The sequence below is a fragment of the Rattus rattus genome, chromosome X, assembly GCF_011064425.1.
Source record: "Rattus rattus isolate New Zealand chromosome X, Rrattus_CSIRO_v1, whole genome shotgun sequence".
Taxonomy (NCBI): domain Eukaryota; kingdom Metazoa; phylum Chordata; class Mammalia; order Rodentia; family Muridae; genus Rattus; species Rattus rattus.
In genome coordinates this window covers 69017975-69026699 of record NC_046172.1, presented here as the reverse complement: position 1 = coordinate 69026699, position 8725 = coordinate 69017975, and the positions used below count along the sequence as shown (strand labels likewise).

Genomic DNA, 8725 nt, shown 5'->3' with positions numbered 1-8725 from the left:
AATACCCTTGGCAGGGAATAGGGAGGCAAAGTTTAAAACAGAGGCAGAAGGAACACCCATTCAGAGCCTGCCCCACATGTGGCCCATACATATACAGTCACCAAACTAGGTAAGATGGATGAAGCAAAGAAGTGCAGGCTGACAGGAATCAGATGTAGATCCCTCCTGAGAGACACAGCCAGAATACGTCAAATACATAGGCCAATGCCAGCAGCAAACCACTGAACTGAGAACAGGACCCCCGTTGAAGGAATCATAGAAAGGACTGGAAGAGCTTGAAGGGGCTCGAGACCCCATATGAACAACAATGCCAACCAACCAGAGCTTCCAGGGACTAAGCCACTACCCAAAGACTACACATGGACTGACCCTGGGCTCCAACTGCACAGGTGGCAATGAATAGCCTTGTAAGGGCACCAGTGGAAGGGGAAGCCCTGGGTCCTACCAAGACTGAACCCCCAGTGAACGTGATTGTTGGGAGGAGGGTGGTAATGGGGGGAGGATGGGGAGGGGAACACCCATATAGAAGGAGAGGGGGAGAGGTTAGGGGGATGTTGGCGGAGAAACTGGGAAAGGGAATAACAATTGAAATGTAAATAAATACCCAAGTTAATAAAGATGGAGAAAAAGAAAAAGAAAACCAAACAGTCAGAAGTTGTACAGCAAGAAGAAAATAAAAAAAAAAGAAGATAGTGTTCAAGGAGGATGTGTGCAAAAAAAGAATAGAAAAGATCATGGTGTAGGTTTTTTCAATTGATTTCTTAGGAATTCATTTTTAACTATTATTTTAAATGATGCGTATACTTCTCTCTGTGTAGGTGTATACTATTTGTATTCCTGAGCTTCATGGACACCACAATTCATACCCTCTGAATTAGGTTACAGGTGGTTGTGGGTTACTTACAGATTAGAGCAAGGAACTAAGTTATATCCTCTAGATTGCAGGGGGGCTCAAGTAGTGAGATTTATTTTGTTTTTGTTGTTTTTTTTTGTTTGTATTTTTCTTCTATCAATAAGCGCCTGACTAGAGTTATTCTGGAAGAAACTCAGTTGAGAAAATGTGTCTATCAAATTGGTCTTTTGGCAATGATATGGGAGGACCCATCTCTTCAGGGTATTTCCATCCTACAGTGGTAGTTCTGGTGGGCATGTGATCCTGAGTTGTATTAAGAAAGGCTGAATAAGCCATGGGGAGCAAGCCAGTAATCAGCATTCCTCCGTGGTCCCTCCTTCAGTTCTTGGATCCAGGTTCCTGCCTTAGATTGTATTTATGATGGACTGTAACCTGGAAGAATAATTAACCCTTTTTTCCCCAAGTTGATTTCGATTATGGCATTTTGTTATGAAAATAGAAAGAAAACTAAGCACCATTTCTCCAGACCTTAGGGATTTTTACTGACAAGGAAGGGTGAAACCTAAAAAATGAGAGAGATAATTTATCAGCCATTATGAAAAATAGCTGTGCTATTTGACATATATTGAAGAGATAAAAATCCATCATAATTTCTTCAGTGTCAATTGGAAAGTAGATAAATGGAATAAATATATGCACATATTAAATAACTCACAGACAATAAAATAAAACTGCACTGATAGGAAAAATTATACAAATATGGAAGATATGATTTCTGTGTTTTTGGAGAGTGGAAGACCAGGTTCAGTGATAAGATTTTTTTCTATATACTAATAGTAAATGAAAACCTTAAGTCGGTAAATAAGCTTTCTCGTAGCCAACGTTAATGGAGAATATCAAAAAACGTTACAGATTTTGAGGCAGCATTGTAAGAATACTGCTTGGATTTATGTAGCAGGGCCTGAGATACAAAGTTTTGTCTTATAGTATAGTCTGAGTTTTTTTTTTAGATTCAGTTGATAAGATATAATTGCCCACTTAAACATACAAAGTCCGGTACCATCCATCCCTTAAGAACATTGATAACAACCTCTAAATACACAGAGCGGGATCTTTATGTTCCCCTCCATTGTCCTGCCACAGCTTCTCTCTCTCCCTCCTATCTCCCTTCCTTTTCATTCCAGTCTCCTCCTCTTCCTTCAATTTTCTCTCCCACCCATCCTTCCTTCTCCTCCAGTGACAGGCCTCCTTCTATCTTGTACCTGCCCCTTACCTGTATTTTACAAATTTAATGGGGAGAAGTTTCTGGTGAAGTCACTTGATTCCAGAGTACATGACTAGGTACCTGTCCTTGGGGCAGTGGAATTAGCATCAAAATACAGATAACTCTAGGGCAAACCACAACATTTCCCCCTTTTTGTCCAGTTAAAAGTCCTTTTCACTTATATATAAATTGAGTACAATTATTACCATTCTACAATTTATAAAAACATATAATATACTCAACACCCAGTCCATCACTATATCAGTTAAACAGAATATTTAGTTATCCATTCCAGCTTAAGAAAGTCTTAAAATCTATATTATATCTTGGCTAGCTTGGATACTATCTGATAACCATCCAATAAAATATGTATATTCAGAGTTAAATAGCCTGATACACTATGAGATAGTCTGAGTTTTTAAAACACTGAGTTACAAAAAAGAAATATAAGAGATTAATATTGTCATGCCCATTTTACAATTATAACTTAGTTACCTTTCTATATGTTTGCTTGATGAATAAATAAAGAGGGGTTTAGATTTTTTGAGTGAGAAATCTTTTGAATGAACCAAAACAAGAAACAAAATACAAGAATAGGAGTGAAGGGACAATTGTTAAGAAAGGGGTAGAGCAACAGATTGGGAAAAGATCTTTACCAATCCTACATCCTTATATATCCAAAATATACAAAGAACTCAAGAAGTTAGACCGCAGGGAGACAAATAACCCTATTAAAAAATGGGATTCAGAGCTAAACAAAGAATTCACAGCTGAGGAATGCCGAATGGCTGAGAAACACCTAAAGAAATGTTCAACATCTTTAGTCATAAGGGAAATGCAAATGAAAACAACCCTGAGATTTCACCTCACACCAGTGAGAATGGCTAAGATCAAAAACTCAGGTGATAGCAAATGCTGGCGAGGATGTGGAGAAAGAGGAACACTCCTCCATTGTTGGTGGGATTGCAGACTGGTACAACCATTCTGGAAATCAGTCTGGAGGTTCCTCAGAAAATTGGACATTAAACTGCCTGAGGATCCAGCTATCCCTCTCCTGGGCATATACCCAAAAGATGCCCCAACATATAAAAAAGACACGTGCTCCACTATGTTCATCGCAGCCTTATTTATAATAGCCAGAAGCTGGAAAGAACCCAGATGCCCTTCAACAGAGGAATGGATACAGAAAATGTGGTACATCTACACAATGGAATATTACTCAGCTATCAAAAACAATGACTTTATGAAATTCGTAGGCAAATGGTTGGAACTGGAAAATATCATCTGAGTGAGAGTAACAATCACCAGAAAAAGCACACATGGTATGCTCACTGGTAAGTGTATGGTAGCCCAAAAGCTCAAATTACTGAAGATACAGTCTACAGACCACATGAGCTCAAGAGAAGGATGACCAAATTGCAGAATTATTTACTCCTTCTTAAAAGAGAACAAAACGTCCATAGGAGGGGGATAGGGAAGGCAAGTTTAGAACAGAGACTGAAGGAACACCATTCAGAGCCTGCCCACATATGTATATACAGCCACCCAATTAAAGAAAGATGGATGAAACAAGAAAGTGCAGGCTGGCAGGAACCAGATGTAGATCTCTCCTGAGACACAGCCAGACCATATCCAAATACAAGTGAACATCAGCAGCAAACCACACTGAACTGAAGGCAGGACCCCATTGAGGAATCAGAGAGAAAGAGTGAAAGAGCTGAAGGGGCTTGAAACCCCTTAGATATCTCTGGAGAGATATCTAAGTGGTTATAAGCTAGTGATGTTCTTGCAGAGTACCCAAGTTTGCTTCCTAGTTTCCAGATCAGTCAGCTCACAACTGCCTGTAACTCCAGTTCCAGGGAGGTTAGATGTTTCTGGCCTCCAGGGCTACCCACACTCACTTGTACATACCCACATGGAAATGTCCACCTAATTATAATTTAAAAGTATAAAAAATTTAAAAAGTAGTAGTACTTATTAAAAATATTAGTGAACATTTAGATACTGATTAAAAAGTAATTTATTTTTAAAAAGATAAAGAACATTTTGTGATACATAGTGTAGTATAATCACTTTTCCACTATTTAATCACAAGTCATCAGGAAATACTTAGTGTTTTTGCTTTTGAAGCATAAAATAGGAAATATGTTTTTATTGAATTTGCCGCTTTAATCCCTGAGTTTTCCATTTACATTAATTGATAGGGACAGTCTTAGGCTAAAACAGCATCAAAACCAAGAATAGATAAGTGAGGTTGGTGGGTATACATGCATTCGACAATGGGAACACAGCAAATTTATTTAGATATGCATTAATGGGTTTTCATTTCAGTTTTATATTATTTAGTTAATGATAATTACTTGTAACTAAATTTTAATTCTTTTGAAAATAATTACAAAAAGTATATGCTAATATTATTACAAATATGAATATGGCTCTATAACAAGGTCTTATCTTAGAAGTAAAGTTTCTTTTTCTCCAATGGAAAAGTAGGATAAAATATCTCGCTGTATCACCACAGTTACTATCACTGGAATTAGAAAGTTTGTGTAACCTTTTCAAAAATCTTAATTGATCATAAGTTTTTAATAAAAGTAATTCTTGGCATATAAACAATAAGAAATGTTCCTCAATGCCAGAAAAATGTAGGAAATGATGAAAATAATATTTTAAAACACCAACATTGTGATAGAAAATCGTTGAATTTTCTATTATTGTTTATTAATGTATTTCTATATTCATTTCTGTACTTATCCACAAATGTAGTAATGCTCAAATATGAGGCAAAATTCATCATTTTTGTTATTTCTATCCTGCTTTACAGTACAGAAAATATTATAAGATATGTTACTAGTTTTGTATAGATTTTTATATTGTTGAAAAATTCTGGAAAATATAAAAATAGAATAATTCATTGCTTCTATCATGCCACTAATAGCAAGTTTTGTATGATGTCTCATAAATTTGGAAGTTTTAAATAAAACAATAGACATTTAAAAACATTTTGGTGTATTACCCATCTTGAATTATTAGGTAAAGGGATGAAAAACTTTCTTCATTTACTTTCATGGTAGATCTATTCCATAAAGATAAAGCACACTAAAAATTTCCTGTTAAATCAGAGAAGTATTTTCTGATACCGAGTCTATTCTTTCCCACTCAACACTGTGAAATGTGGAGATTACTACACAATGTTCTTTAAAACATATTCCGTTGCCTAACTCCCAAGTAGCTATGACAAATGGTTAGCAATTTTAAGTATTTTAGAAGAATGCAATGTGATTTAGATGATGGCAAAGCAGATGGTTTACTGCTCAGCAAGTGGACAGAAGAAAAGATTAGTAGCTGACTTGATCTTAAGATTTAACTTCATTTTGGTTAATTGACCTTATTAGCTTAGCTTTGAAAATTTTCTAATAACCCAGTTAAAAGTATTTTCCATATCTTAACTTCTGAACCTTTCCTGTCATATGCAGTTTTCATTGAAATGCCATTTGATCTTTTTAATTTCCAAGCACAGTGGAGTTAGATTTCAATTGCTCCAAAAATATTTCATAGAAAATATAGCCTAATGTTATTTAGTTACTGAGTATCCCATAGCAATTTTTTAATGAATGAATAATTTTGAGATGCAAACATTATAATGAGTGAAACATCTTTAGGTGTAGTAGGTAGAAGTAACTACAGATGAAACTCAATTTGATAAAATTACTTAGCATACATAGTGTTACTATGTGTGCTTTGATACTACAGTAATGAATAATGTCGTGTTGTAAAACATTACTCATTTTGCATATTAATCTTTTTATTCTTTGTCATTATATTGAAATGTTTGAATTTTTTATTCAAATATTTAATATGTTTGCTTCTGAGTACTTAAGCCTTCTCTCCCAAAGCAACTTAATTTCATTTTGTTCCTTCCTTCCTTCTTAAAAGTTATATATGATAGTTAAACAAAATGATCAATTTCAATGTAACATTTTCATATATACATTTTACGTACTTGGTTTATTTATTTCCATATGTTATTATTGTGTCTTAGTACCTTTTTATCTTTGTGATAACCCTTAATTTTCCTATTCTTGTCTTTAACATTGTTCGAGAAAAAATTCTGAAAGCATTATATAACGTTGGAATCACCCTTTATTTTGGCCTTTAATCTAAATCTAACTTTTCTAGTTCTATTAATAGAAATTAAATTCTAATTTAAAGACCAAAGATGTGTGATAGCCAAAACTAAGTTTTGAATACATGACTAAGTATTTGAATAAAAATCTGGCTCCAAGTAAAAGATTGTATTGAAAGCAAAGAAAATATATTATTATCTTACTATGTAATTTATTACTTATACAGCCTGTAAAGTAGAAACTTTTCCAAATTGATTCATAGCTATTTAAATTCCAGAATTGATGGCTGGTTAATTTTATAGACTCTGAGGTAAGTTACAGTTGTGATGGGGGACTTGAACTATTTGGACAGCTGCTGGAAATGTCATTCTATTAATAGCAAGACATGTGCTTGACTATGCCTACTATTCCCTTCTTTCCGTACTACTTGCTAACTATAAGATGACATGGTCAGTCTCCCAAAGCTCCCTGTTACTTGCAAATAGTTTTTCTTATATTTGGATCAGAAACACAATCATAATGGTTTTCTTTTCTTAGAAATAAGATTATCAAAGGTTCAAGTCTCCAGACTCAGGTGAATTTTATCTCTAGCTATGGAAATGGGAACTAAAACATAGATATGGCATTTCAGGAGCAGGAGTGGTAAACTCTTAAACAAAAGAGAGGTCAAAATCTGGGACTGGAAATTTTGTCAATTAAGAATATTTTAACTTTTCTTTCTGAGTATAAAATTGCTAATATTTAAAATGCTGATTGAATATGAGCATAGACTCAGTTTTCACTGATTACATGTACTAAAATATTAATATATATGTATAATGGAAATAGAACTGAAATAGACTGCCACATTTCATGCTATTTTTATTGTTAACATCTTTTAAAATTATATTTTTTATTCTTATGTTTGCTTTCCTAATAAGTTGTCTTGTTTCCCCCCTCCCCACACCTTTAGGGTAAAATTGAAGAGCAAGCTATGCACAGAGAAGACCAGGTAAGAAAGCAGTGGTGACAACTATAAAAGCAAGTCTATTATGTGAAGCAGAATATTTTTTTACAATGTAAAGGATTAATTATAATGATATGGATATAATTTGCTTTGTAATTTCATGGTTAAAATATAGCTAATAAGATGTTTCAGGATCTTTACTATTAACAGCTGCTTATAATGTGGAAAAATGTGAGTCAAATTGGATCTTTTCAGTATGTCAGATATCCATAAGGGAAACATCTGGATGACTAAGTGGTTCATGTTGCATGAATACTAGTTAATCCTGTCTCTCTAAAACTTCTAGCACCTCATCTATTTTAGTCCTGGGATTTTGTATGTTGTGGCAGTTTAGTATAGTGCTCTTTCTTCTTTTCTGTACTGATTAAGTAGTTCCTCCCTTCCTCCATCCCTCCCTCTCCCCCCCTCTTTCCGGTGTGTGTGTGTGTGTGTGTGTGTGTGTGTGTGTGTGTTTGTGTGTGTGTGATGCATATGTATGTATGCATAAGAGGGGAGGAGGAAGAAGAGGGTGGGAGAGAGAGAAGGAGGGGTTTCATTAACATCTGAGGGCACAAAAACTTCAGCAAGGCTTCTAGTTAAAGTGAGCAGTGCCAAAATGCTGACTGTTCTTCCCAAGTGATAAGCATTTACTAAATGCAACTTATTTTAAGGAATGTCTTTCTAGGGTTTTTCTTAATCTCAAATGCTGTGGACCTTTAATTTTATTGTACATTTGTGAATGTGTTTTTCAAATATTTATTTTATCAGAAAGAATTCCTACAATGGAAGTATTCATGGCCATGCTATTGCTAATTCTTCAGGTTTAAGATTAGTTAAATTGTCCCAAGTAGAAGTAAGTGTTTGCTCAGCTTAGAAGGAAGGCAGAGAGGAAGGAAGGAAGGAAGGGTGTGTGTGTGTGTGTGTGTGTGTGTGTGTGTGTGTGTGTGTGTGTGTGAGAGAGAGAGAGAGAGAGAGAGAGACCTAGAGAGAGAGACACAGAGAGACAGAGAGAGAGAGAGAGAGAGAGAGAGAGAGAGAGAGACAGAGACACAGAGAGAGACACAGAGAGACAGAGTTATGTAATTATAGCATGCAATATTATTTCAATGATTCTTTTCTGTACTGAACAGACATTCTACCTGTCTGTGTAATATGTGTGCATACATACATGCTTGCATGCTTGGCCTTCCACTCGTTCATGCATGTGTGTGTGTGCTTGTGTGAAGGGGGAGGGAGGAGGCAGCAGGGAATATGTTATGGTATTATAGCATGCAAAATTGTTTAAGTGTTTTCTGGACAACATATACTATTTTGCCCTTTTTATGCCATGGAAAATTTGGCTCTATTTTTGGTATGCACTGTATGTTTACTGGTTAACTTTTATCATTAAAATGACCTTATATTAAATACATGTGTGTGTGTGCACACATCACATATGCACATGTGTGCATGTGTGAGCACAGACACACATCTATGTATATCAAGTAAAAATAGAG

At 35.2% G+C, this 8725-nt stretch overlaps 1 protein-coding gene across 1 annotated transcript in view; it reads left to right on the top strand.

Moving 5' to 3' along the window:
• The window catches only part of LOC116887978, a 177136-nt gene that overhangs the window by 6751 nt on the left and 161660 nt on the right, over positions 1-8725 (top strand).